We start from the raw sequence: 11,301 nt of genomic DNA, 5'->3' as shown, positions 1-11,301 counted from the left end.
ACCATACTTAAATTGTTTCTTTCTGGTTCCTTGCAATATCTTCTCTTTGACCTGAGAACTCTGGAATTTGGCTATAATATTCCTGGGTATTTTGATTTTGGAATCTCTTTCAGAAGGTGATCAATGTATTCTTTCCATTTCTATTTTACCCTTTGGTTCTAAAATATCAGAGCTGTTTTCCTTGATAATTTCTTGAAAGATGATGTCTAGGCTCCTTTTGTGATCATGGTGTAATGGGAATGTAAATTTTTAAGATCTTCCCTGCCCCTAGGCTAAAGTGCACCTGGAGCCTGGGGTGGGAGGCTTGTTTTTCAGTAGATACTTTTTGATTGGCCAGTGGGTCCAGAAGGTTGTTACATTCTCTGAGCCAGGAGAAGGCTATATAAACCCTGATCTGAGGCTTTGTTTTGGGGCTTACTTTGAGAAGTGTTCTGTGATTTGATCAGATGAGACTCTGGGAAGCCGTTGTTGAGAGCCCCCCGGCTTTGAAAAACCCAGATGTTGATTTGGTATGGATGTAATGGTTGGACAGTTTGGAAACCTATCTATTTGATCTGTTTCTCTGTCTTGATAATTCTGTCTGTATACTCTGAAGTTCCCCTGAACTTGGTAAACGATACATATTTGACTGATTAAAGTAAGCTTGTTAACCCATTTTGAGTTGCTTTCCTTTAACAAAGCAGATCTAAGAACCTGTGTTGGCAGCTACCCTGGGGATACTTGGGGTGCTTGCTGCTACATATGACTATCAGGTAGTCCAGTAATTCTTACATTACTTTCCTGGATCTATTTTCCAGGTCAGTTGTTTTTTCAATGCTTTTCCAACTTCACATTGTCTTCCATTATTTTATTCTTTTTGTTCTGTTTTATTGTTTCTTGATTTTTCATAAAGTCATTAGCTTCCATTTGGTCCATCAAAATTTTTTAAGGAATTATTTTCTTCGGTGAGCTTTTAGACCTCCTTTTCCATTTAACCAATTCTGCTTTTGAAGGTATTCTTTTCATTGGTTTTTTGGATCTCTTTTACCATTTGGCCTAGTCTGTTTTTTTAAGGTGTTATTTTCTTCAGTATTTTTTTTTTGTGTCTCCTTTACCAAGCTGTTGCCCCTTTTTCATTATTTTTTTTGCATCACTCTCATTTCTCTTCCCATTTTTTCTTCTACCTCACTTACTAGATTTTCAAAATTCTTTTTGAGCCCTTCCATGGCCTGAAACCAATTTGTATTTTTTTTTTAAGATTTTGAATGCAGGAGTTTTGACTTTGTTGTCTTCTTCTGAATGTGGGGTTTGATTCTTTTTTCTCACTGTAACTTTTTATAGTCAGAGTTTTTTCCCCCATTGTTTGCTCGTTTCCTCAGCCTATTACTTAACCTTTTAACTCTTTATTAAAGTAGGGCTCTGCTTCCAGGGATGAAGGTGTACCATCCTAAGTTTCAGGGGGTTTGTGCAGCTATTTTCAGAGATACTTATAATGACAGTAAGTTTTCACTTTTTCCATGGTAGTATGATTTAACGAGAGGTGTTCACTAGTATTCTGACCTGTGCTGTGGTCTGTGAGGGATGACAAACACTCTTTTCTGCCCTGGAACTATGGAGAAGGTTCCCCCTCCACTGTGACTGTAAGCACTGGTATGATAGTGCTCCTCTTTGCCCTGGGACTGCCATCCAGTATTGAGACCAGATGTGAGTATAGGCAAAGCAACAGAGTTCTACCTCAGTGCTAGCAAAAAGATCCCTGTAATCTCCTTCTGAAAAGTTGTTTGACCCCTTTACCTTTTGTTGACTGAGAGCTCTGGAAGTAACTGCTGCGGCTACCCCAACCACTGCTGATTCAGTCATTCTCAAGACCTGCTCCTAGTTTGCTTGGGCCCAGTCTGCACTGTGCTCCTCTATCACTTTGGTGCAACAAATCTTTCCTGTCACCTTGGGCTGGAAATCTGTTTTACTCCATCTTTTTATGGGGTCTATTGCTCTAGAATTTGTTTAGAGTCATTTTTAAAAGATATTTGGAGGAATTTTGGGGAGAGCTCAGGCAAGTCCCTACCTTTACTCCTCCTTCTTGGCTCCCCCTCATTAGTTCACTTTTAAAAATCAGTTAATGGGGGGGGGCGGCGGCCAGGTAGCAGAGCGAGTAAGAGCACAGGCTCCAGTGTCGGGATGACCTGGGGATCGAATCTGGGCTCAGACACTTAGCACCCACCCAGAAACACCTGGCCATGTAACCTTGAGCAAGTTACTTAACCCCAATTTCTTTAAAAAAAAATCAGTTAATGGACAGGATGTGGAAATATAGGCACAATAATGCACTGTTATTGGAACTGTGAACTGGTCCAACCATTCTGGAGAACAGTTTGGAACTATGCCCAAAGGGCTATCAAAGTGCATACCCTTTGACTCAGCAATACCACTACTAGGTCTGTACCCAAAGAGAACAAAGAAAAATACAAAAATATTTATTGCAACTCTTTTTGTGGTGGCAAAGAATTGGAAATTGAGAGGGTACCTATTCATTGAAGAATGTCTGAATAAGTTGTGATACATGAATGTAATTGAATACTATTGTGCTTTAAGAAATGATGAGGGGGATGGCTTCAGAAAACTTGTGAAGACTAATATGTACTGATGCAAAGTGAAATGAGAAGAACCAGGAGAACAATGTACATAGTAACAGAAATATTGGAACCCTGATCAGCTATGAAAGACTTAGCTACTCTGATCAATACAATACAAGAAAATTCCAAAAGAGTCATGATTAAAAATGGTATCTACCTCTAGAGAGAGAATTGATGAAGTCTGAGTACAGACTTATTCATACTTTTTTCCAACTTAATTTTTTATCTATTTTAAAAATTTTCTTGCTTTTTTGGGTAACATTGCTAAAATGGAAATATATTTTGTATGATTTCACTTTTGGATGATCATGGGTATCATATTATTTGCCTTCTCAGTGGGTGGAGGAGGGACTAGAGGGAAGGATAGAATTTGGAACTCATAATAAATGTTAAAAATAAACAAATGTGGGGGCGGCCAGGTAGCACAGCGAGTAAGAGCACTGGCCCCAGAGTCAGGATGACCTGGGATCGAATCCAGGCTCAGACACTGTAATGCCAAGCAAAGGCAACTTCCCAAGGTTCAAAATACCAGCATAGCTACTCTCCATTTTATTCAGTGACAAATTAAGAACAGAGAAAATCAAAATATAGCATAATTCAAAATACAGCATTCACCAAGTGTAATTCAATCAAGTACTACTCCACCCCTGGACATTACATTCATTTAATCAATCACAAAGTCCCTCTTCTAAATACTACTCCACCCCTAGGCAGTACATTCATTTAGTCAAACACAAAACTCCTCTTCTCAAATGGAGATTAGTTTCCAATCATAAGTAAAGTACATTCATTTGGTCAATCACAGAGCACAAAAAAGTCAAAAATTTCCCACCCTTGGATTACAACTGAATAGGCCATTTACCCCAGAGTTACAACAAGCTTAAGCACAACATTTAATACCCAAAGAGAGGTCTTTTCTTCAACTTAACCTGAGGCAAGTTCTCAGCAATCTTTGTTCCTGGGGAGACAAAGCTTAGCAAGGCCAAAAGATACATTGCCAGTGTCTTCATTAATTCATTCTCTGTCTGCAGAACAGTCCTAGGACCTCTGAAAACATTAGCAAAACCCTCTTCCAGGATTTCTGTAAACATACAACAAGAAAATCCTTCTTCAGGGCTTCTGAACCAACAGCAAAGTTCCAGAACCTCTGCAACAACAGCATTGGCCTTCACCAGTAGGCACAATTCACTCTCTGTCTGCAGAACAGTCTCAGGAGCTCTGAACCAACAGCAAGGTTCCAGGGCCTCTGCAACAACAGCACTGTCTTTCACCAGTGGACGAATCTGGCAAAACAACATCAAAACAGACTGACAAAGTACCAGCATAACAGCCATGTTTCCTCAGTCCTTGGCAGCTCTGGGTGGCAGCTCTCAAAAGTCCTGGGCAATTCGAACTGGCCCTCAGCAAGCCTCTCTGTCTCTCTCTGCCTCCAAGATGCTGCGATGCTGCTTCCAAAAAATTCTTCTGCCTTCCTCTTTGCTTGTGTCTCTCTAAATTCAAGTTACCAGCTCCTCCCAGTTCAGCCCTCTCTTTTCATCCCACAAGTGGGATTCACAAGCTCTGGGTTTTAACACAATCATTCCGAAAACCAAGCCAATACAGGGGGATCTTTAAATTCCATTACTATTACAGACACTTAGCACCCACTCAGAAACACCTGGCTGTGTAACCTTGAGCATGTTACTTAACCCCAATTGCTTAAAAAAATAAAAATAAAATGTGGGTTGTTTTATTCTTTAAGGAAAAAAGTCAGTTAACATTTCTATGCCTTGGTTTTCTTATATGTTAGATGCATATAATCATAGGGTCACTTTAGGATTCATAGGGCTGTTGTGAAGATCAGGTGAGATACAGATGAAGGCATGCTTGAAAAATTAAAAACATTATATAAATTATCATAGTCTAGTATGATAATGTACCAAAATGAACTTGGAGGCTAAATCTTTACAATTTGATTTGACCAAACACATTCTATTCAGCATCCAATAAGCCCCACTGCATCTTTATTCCCTCCAAGGTAAATATAATTCCTTGTTTTATTTTTATACAGACTTGACTTCTTCCTCCTTTTCTAGTTTTCTTAAACTCTATTGCCCTCCACTCTGTAATCCAGCTCTGGAGGGCTGTTTTTTACATGCATTATTCATCTCTTTGACTTTGTTACTGGCTATTTGAAATTCCTGGATTGCTCTCCTTCCTCACCTCCACCTCTTGGCATCCTTGGTTTCCTTCTCAGTACACCTAGCATCCTCTTCTCTCAGATGTGAGAGCCTTTCCCTCTAAAGTTACCTTCCATCTACTCCGTATGTATTTTGTATATGTTTATTTATATACATGTTGTCTCTTCCATTAGAATATGACTGGTTTTGCCTTCCTTTGCATCCTCAGCCCTTAAGTACAGTGCCTGTCATGTAGTAAAGGTTAGGACTTCTGATTTCACTAGTATGCCTCCTTCCCTCCCATTCCCTACCCCCAAGAAACAAGCCTTGCCAATCCAGGTTGGTCCTGAACATATAGTTTTAGAGAGTTGCCTAGACCCTAGAGCACTCAGAGTTAAGTTACTTGCTCAGGGTCACACAGTATTTGGCAGAGGCCAGGTTCAAAACCAGTACTCAATATAATTTTTAATCACTGATAAAAATTAATAAGTGACTAACGATTTATTAATCCATATTGTTTTTAAGCAGGATTCACAGAGATTTAAAAGTAGAGGAACATGATTTCCTTCCAGAATTAGATAAAGAAAAAGTATAGCATTCCTGCCCTTCAACAACACAGATGTAAATCATTCTGGGCTGTAAGGGAGAGGCAGAAAGTCATAGGGTAACTACGTTTCAGCTATGTCTTCTTTCTGAGATTATCTCCAATTTATTCTGTATAGATCTCGATTGTATATAGTAGTTTTCAAGTTGTCTCCTTCATTAGATTGGAAACTCCTTGAAGGTAGAGATTAATTTTTTTGCCTTTCTTTGTATTCCTTGTGCTTTGTAATAATAAAGACTATATACAAGATGCTGCTGATGACTACATATATACATACATATATATACACACACATACACATATATGTATACACACATACATGACACACTGCTTTAGATATCTAGCTGAGTGTCTCATACATAGCAGACACTTAATAACATCTAGCAGTGTGCCATATACATAACTGGTGCTTAATAAAATAAATGTGTTGAGGATGAACTTATTTGAAGTGGAGTTATGGACTGGTTTGCTGTGCTTTTTTTTTTTTAAAACAACCAATGGGCCTGGCACACAGTAGATGTTTAATAAATGCTTGTTGAATTGTCTAGTCCCATCTAAAATATGTGCGGGTGTGGACGAAAGGACCAAGGTGAATCAACAATCTACTTCACACTAAGCATAAGGTCTGTAATTTGATTAGAATCTGTAATAAATGTTCAAAGAACCTGTTAATTTTCAGCTGTTTCTTAAAATTCTTGAAATTGGCCTGAAGGTCTTGAGATACTGCCTAGGGCTTAACTCCCATGTCAATGACATTTTACACTTTGAAATGACTAGGTAGCCTGATTAGTACTCTTGGTGCTAATGAATTAATAGACTGAGGAATCATATACTGTAATCAGTTTAGAGATGGCAGGAACCTTGGAGATTGGCTAAGAGATCAAGGAAGCATGGTATTCTAGAATTTTACAGATGGAAGGAGCCTTTCATGTAGACATCAAACTCCCTACCCTTCAAAAAATATATGAAAGAGACTCCAAAGAGTAAGCAGAGAGATTGCTTCTGTTCCCCCATGATCTTCTAGCAAAAGTACTGGAGTTAAGTTCTCTTGACAGCTTGTGAGTAGGTTTCATTCGTTCAACAAGTATTTATTGAGCACCTACAGGTAACAGCTTTCACATCTAGAATAAAATGTCAGGCTTTTCCTCTGCCAGCTAACCTGATTTCATGCCCTAGGCATGCTGCTGGTTTGGTGATTATCTCTTTAGAGCAAGATGACAGAAGCAAACAGTTCATAGGAAAAATCCAGGCTTCTCTGCCTGAAAAGCAGGCTGCAATAGCAGTGATAAGCAGACCTGTAGATAAGTCAGTCAGCATCAGTCTGCAACATTTAATGAACATTCATTTTTTTTTTTCTACTGAGTACCACACTAGATGCTATGGGGAGATATCACATATGTATATATGTGTGTATATATGCATATGTATAAATGTACATACACACACAAATAGCTCTTGCCCTTGGGGTTCTTACAATTCAATGTAGGACAAAGAACAAACAGAAAAGGACACAAAGCTGTCTTACTACAGGGCTGCATAATTCAGCAAGTATAAACATAGGTGGCAAAGGGATGGTTCTTTGATTTGAATTAGTGGGTTGAGTGAAAGGACGACTTCATAGAAGATGTGTGTTTTGAGTCATTTTGAAAGTAGGTCATACACTACTGGAAGGAAAGTATTCCAAGTAGGCATCTGCCAAAGGACAGCAAATAATACATAGGCTTGGTTTGTAGGATCCTTAGGTATTCCTTCACCCCTTTGCCCCCCCCCCCACACCCTCCACACCCCCAGGTATTGCTTTCTAGACTTTCCTTTAGCATAATGGAATTAACATATTTACATCCTGGACAAAAAATCTTGGTGTTTTTTTTCCTTTCCTTTTTTTTTTTTTTTGGTACCTCCTCCCCTTAGCAACCAAACTCCTTAGCAACAGAATAGCCTTCCTTTGGTCTACCGTTCTTTCCAACAGACTTCCCACCTCCAGACCGGAAGTCCGAGCCACATCTGACACCCAAGAGATGCTCTGACACATTACTCTGTTATCCATTTCTCTTGGGAGCTTCAGATAACACTGGCTACAAATGATCAGGAGACCTAAATCCTGTCTAAGATCAATAACTAACTGACCTCACTTAATTTGCTTGGCCCCATCCCTGCTTTCCAAACAGGACCACAAATCCAGCTACCAAACAAATACAGAAAGCATATATTTGTTACTAGGGAGGAGGTACAAAAAACCAGGTTATTTATTTGGCCAGGATGCAAATATGTTAATTCCATTCTTCTAAAGGAAGACAAGAAAGCAAGAAGGCCTCCTCTGTGCTAGGCAGTGTACAAAATAACTCTGACTCTGCAACAAAGACGGAAAAGACTTCGTGGAGAGCGGTCGTAGTGCCATTTATATCACCCTTAGGTCTACAGGAATTCCCTCTACTACACCTCTGCCTAGCCAGCCTCCAGACTACCTACCTCAGCTGACAGAAAGCTCATTAACCAGGTGCAGGCGCTCACGAGTTGTTAGGCAGTTATTATTGTTGTTTTTGTTACTAGACCAAATGTGCGTACGTACATACAAAGAACGTTTGGCTTCCGCTTTAAGGAGGAGCAGGGCTTAGGGCTAGGGAAGCGAACCTGCGCCCGCGACTGCGTGCTGCGGGTCCCCATAGGGTACAGCAGTAACGCACGCGCGCTCCACTCCACTGCCCTAAACCTCGCGCCTCACTCTCCAGAGGGACCCACCGTCTGCCACGTGCTCTCCGTCTCCGAGCAACGGCTGCCCCCGCCCCCACCTAGGCTTCGCCTTCACTCTCAGCCCCATCCCGCCTAGCTTCTCCCTGCAGCCAATCCTCAAGCAGGACCTTACCAGTTCTAAAGGCGATTGGAGGAAGCGCGGTGCTTATCACTTAGAGACTCCGCCTGTCGGGTCATTTTGGCTGCGAAGGCGAAGGTGGAGACCAGTATTCTGCGGCTACCGGAACCTGCCGTTGGGGTAGGTGAGGGAGGGACCCGGGAACCTGGGACCCTATCTCCGACCACTCTTCTGCTCCGGGGCGCGGCTCCATCCGGGCCTGGGGGCGGAGCCCTGGCTGTCACCAGGGTCTGGACTCTTGACTTTCTTGCCCGGCCCCTGGCCTAGCCCCACCTCGTAGCGTCTCCGAGCGGGTTGCTGGGGCCTTACGGGGTCGGGCGCCGCCACAGCCCCCAAGTTGCTGTGAGGATTCAGTATGTCGAGGGATGGCTGCTCTACAGCTGACCCAGCTAGGAGTCTTCGTCCAGCGTTTTCATTTCCGGCCCCTAGAGGCCAGCTAGGCCGGCCTCAGAGCATCTAGCTTCTCCCATGGGCTCCTGCGCTTAGAGATCCCCAAAGTACTGGTGGTGCAGGTCAAGGACGGGTCATATGCCTGGTTTGTGCTAAAAGAAAAAATAATAATAGGAGGAAAGAGATAACACAGCCCCAGGCAGTCTAATAAACATTTATTCAGCTCCCAATATATACCAGGCACTGTGCTGAGCTCTTAAGGTACAAAGAAAGGCAAAAGATCGTCCCTGCTCTCCAGGAGCTCACAGTCAAACGGGAAAGGCAGCATGCAAAATATCTGTACAAACAAGATAGATACAGGATAAATTGGAGATAATCAACAGAGGGAAGACACTGGCTTTAAAAGGGGGACTGGGAAAGGCTTCTTGTAGAAGGTGGGGTTTTAACTGAAATGCGAAGGAAGTCAGGAAAGCCTGGAGGGGGAGATGAATCCCAAGCATGAGAAAGTGAAAGTACTCATTCAAGGAACTGCAAGAAGGCAAGTGTCACTTGATAGCAGAATAGGAGGGAGGGATATAAGGTGTAAGAAGACTGGAGAAGTGTGTGTGTGTGTGTGTGTGTGTGTGTGTGTGTGTGTGTGTAGGGGGGGGCAGGTTATGAAAGGCTTTGAAGGTCAAGCAGTATTCTATTTGATCCTAGAGATGTTAAGGAACTACAGGAGTTTATTGAGTAGTGTGGATAACATGGCCTCTCAGCGTGACACCTATGTGGATTTATGCTTAGGGGCATGGAGGTGAGGTGCAGTGAAAAACATTCAATTCATCAGGCACTTATTTCCTGTTGTGTGCCAGGCACAGGGAAGACAAGACATAAATATGACACCTTGTGAGACTCAAGGTGCCAGCACAATTTTGGGAAGAAACAGCATATACAGAGAAGTAAACAAAATCTACAGAGGAATGGTGATTGGGGACTGGAACACTCAAAACTGGAGTAATCAGGAAAGGATCCTTGTAGGAGGTGGCATCTGAGCAGAGACTAGGATTTTAAGAGGTGGAAGTGAAGAGAAGATTCCAGGTTTGGACAACTTGTGCAAAGGCATGGAGGAAAGAGATGGAAACTTTTCTAAGTTCCAAGAGCTTATCTCTTCAATAGTAAAGCCCTTATTAGTAAATTGAAGATCCAGAAGCCTAAAGTTGGGCTTATATCCTTTGTCAAAGAGTGCTGCAATTTAGAGCCAGAAGACTTGAATTCCAGTTCTCCATTTGCTACTCACTACCTTGTATGCTCTTGGAAGGTGAGTTAATATATTCGGGCCTGAAATTGGGCCTCCCTTCCAACTCTAAGAGAACTCTGATCCTAAGGGCATGGAACTCTGTAGCCCAGTATGAACTTGACTCTAGACTCTAGTTTCAGATGCCTGCTATGATACTACTTTTGTCATTTTCAACAAGACATTCAGCCTCTCTGGGTCTTTGTTTTCTCATCTGTAAATGAAGGAACTTCTCTCTTGTCCACAACAGAATTGGGTCCTACAAATTTATGTTATCTCATTTCCTCAAGATTGATTTTTCTATCCCTCTCTCCTCAGCAGCTGTTCAAATCTTGTTTTCTCTCCACAAGCCCCCCAAGGCTGCCCCCATACCACCTGTGACTCAACTTAGCAGATGTCCTTGCCTCTTATTTTACTAAGAATGTCAACACATTGAGCTTTCTCACTTTCCCAGTTCCGTACCTCAAAACCATTTTACATCTTTAAAAAGTCATGGATTGCTTTTGCTTTTATATCTTTTCCTTTTTGGATATACTTCCCCCACTTACCTTTTCCTCCTTAACTCCATTATCTGAGGAATAAATGACTCTTTTTCCTTGCCAAGACCAATGTTGCTACTTGTGCCCTTTTTCTGTCCCCTTTCATATTCAAGGCTGTTGTCCTATTGCTAACTCCTTTCTCATTTTCGGTGGGTCCTACTCTCTCATTTCTTCCCTGCTGCCTACAGCCATGTCCAGATCTCCTCTATCGTTAAAAAAAAACACACAAAAATTATGTTGAAATCTCTTGTTTATACATTACCTTCATTTCCCAAAGTAATCTTTCACTCCCCCATCCAAAGAGCAATCCCTTATAATAAAGACTAAATAAGAAAGGAAAAACAGGCAATTTTGTGTATCAACTGAAAACAAAAGTATCTTCAGTGTGCTTCATTCTTAGTTCCTCACCTCTGGCAGGAGAGAAGTGCATTCTCATAATTCTTCTTTAGGGCCAAACTTGGTCATTATAATTACACAGTTCAAATTTTTTTGTTTGTTTCATTTATATTATTGGAGTTATTATATGAACATTGTAATACATGTTGTTTCCACAGCACTTAGCACATGGTAAGCACTTAAAAATATTTTTTCATTCTTATTTCTGTATAGTTCACTTTCAGTTCATATAAGTCTTTTCATGGTTCTCTATATTCTTCCTAGTCATTGTTTCTTACAGTGCAGTATTATTTCGCTGCATTCATTCACGTATCACAGTTTATTTAAGCTCTTCCCCAAATGATAGGTATCTACTTTGTTTCAAGTTTTTTGTTACTACAAAAAGTTTTGCTATAAATATTTTGGGGAAGGTGTGTGTGTGTGTGTGTGTGTGTGTGTGTGTGTGTGTGTGTGTGTGTG

At 41.2% G+C, this 11,301-nt stretch overlaps 1 protein-coding gene across 1 annotated transcript in view; it reads left to right on the top strand.

The window, feature by feature from the left end:
- The first annotated feature begins 8,213 nt into the window (after nt 1-8,213).
- The window catches only part of CCDC32 (coiled-coil domain containing 32), a 14,500-nt gene continuing 11,412 nt past the window's right edge, over nt 8,214-11,301 (top strand). The window contains exon 1 of the mRNA XM_069105746.1: nt 8,214-8,364. The gene's annotated coding sequence lies outside the window, so the exon portion shown is untranslated. The remainder of the gene's footprint in view (nt 8,365-11,301) is intronic.

The sequence above is a fragment of the Petaurus breviceps genome, unplaced genomic scaffold, assembly GCF_028583685.1.
Source record: "Petaurus breviceps papuanus isolate PSGF00001 unplaced genomic scaffold, PetGlider_PUasm1.0 77, whole genome shotgun sequence".
Taxonomy (NCBI): Eukaryota; Metazoa; Chordata; class Mammalia; order Diprotodontia; family Petauridae; genus Petaurus; species Petaurus breviceps.
The sequence above is the reverse complement of the archived record's forward strand: the minus strand, read 5'-3'. Positions and strand labels throughout refer to the sequence as shown.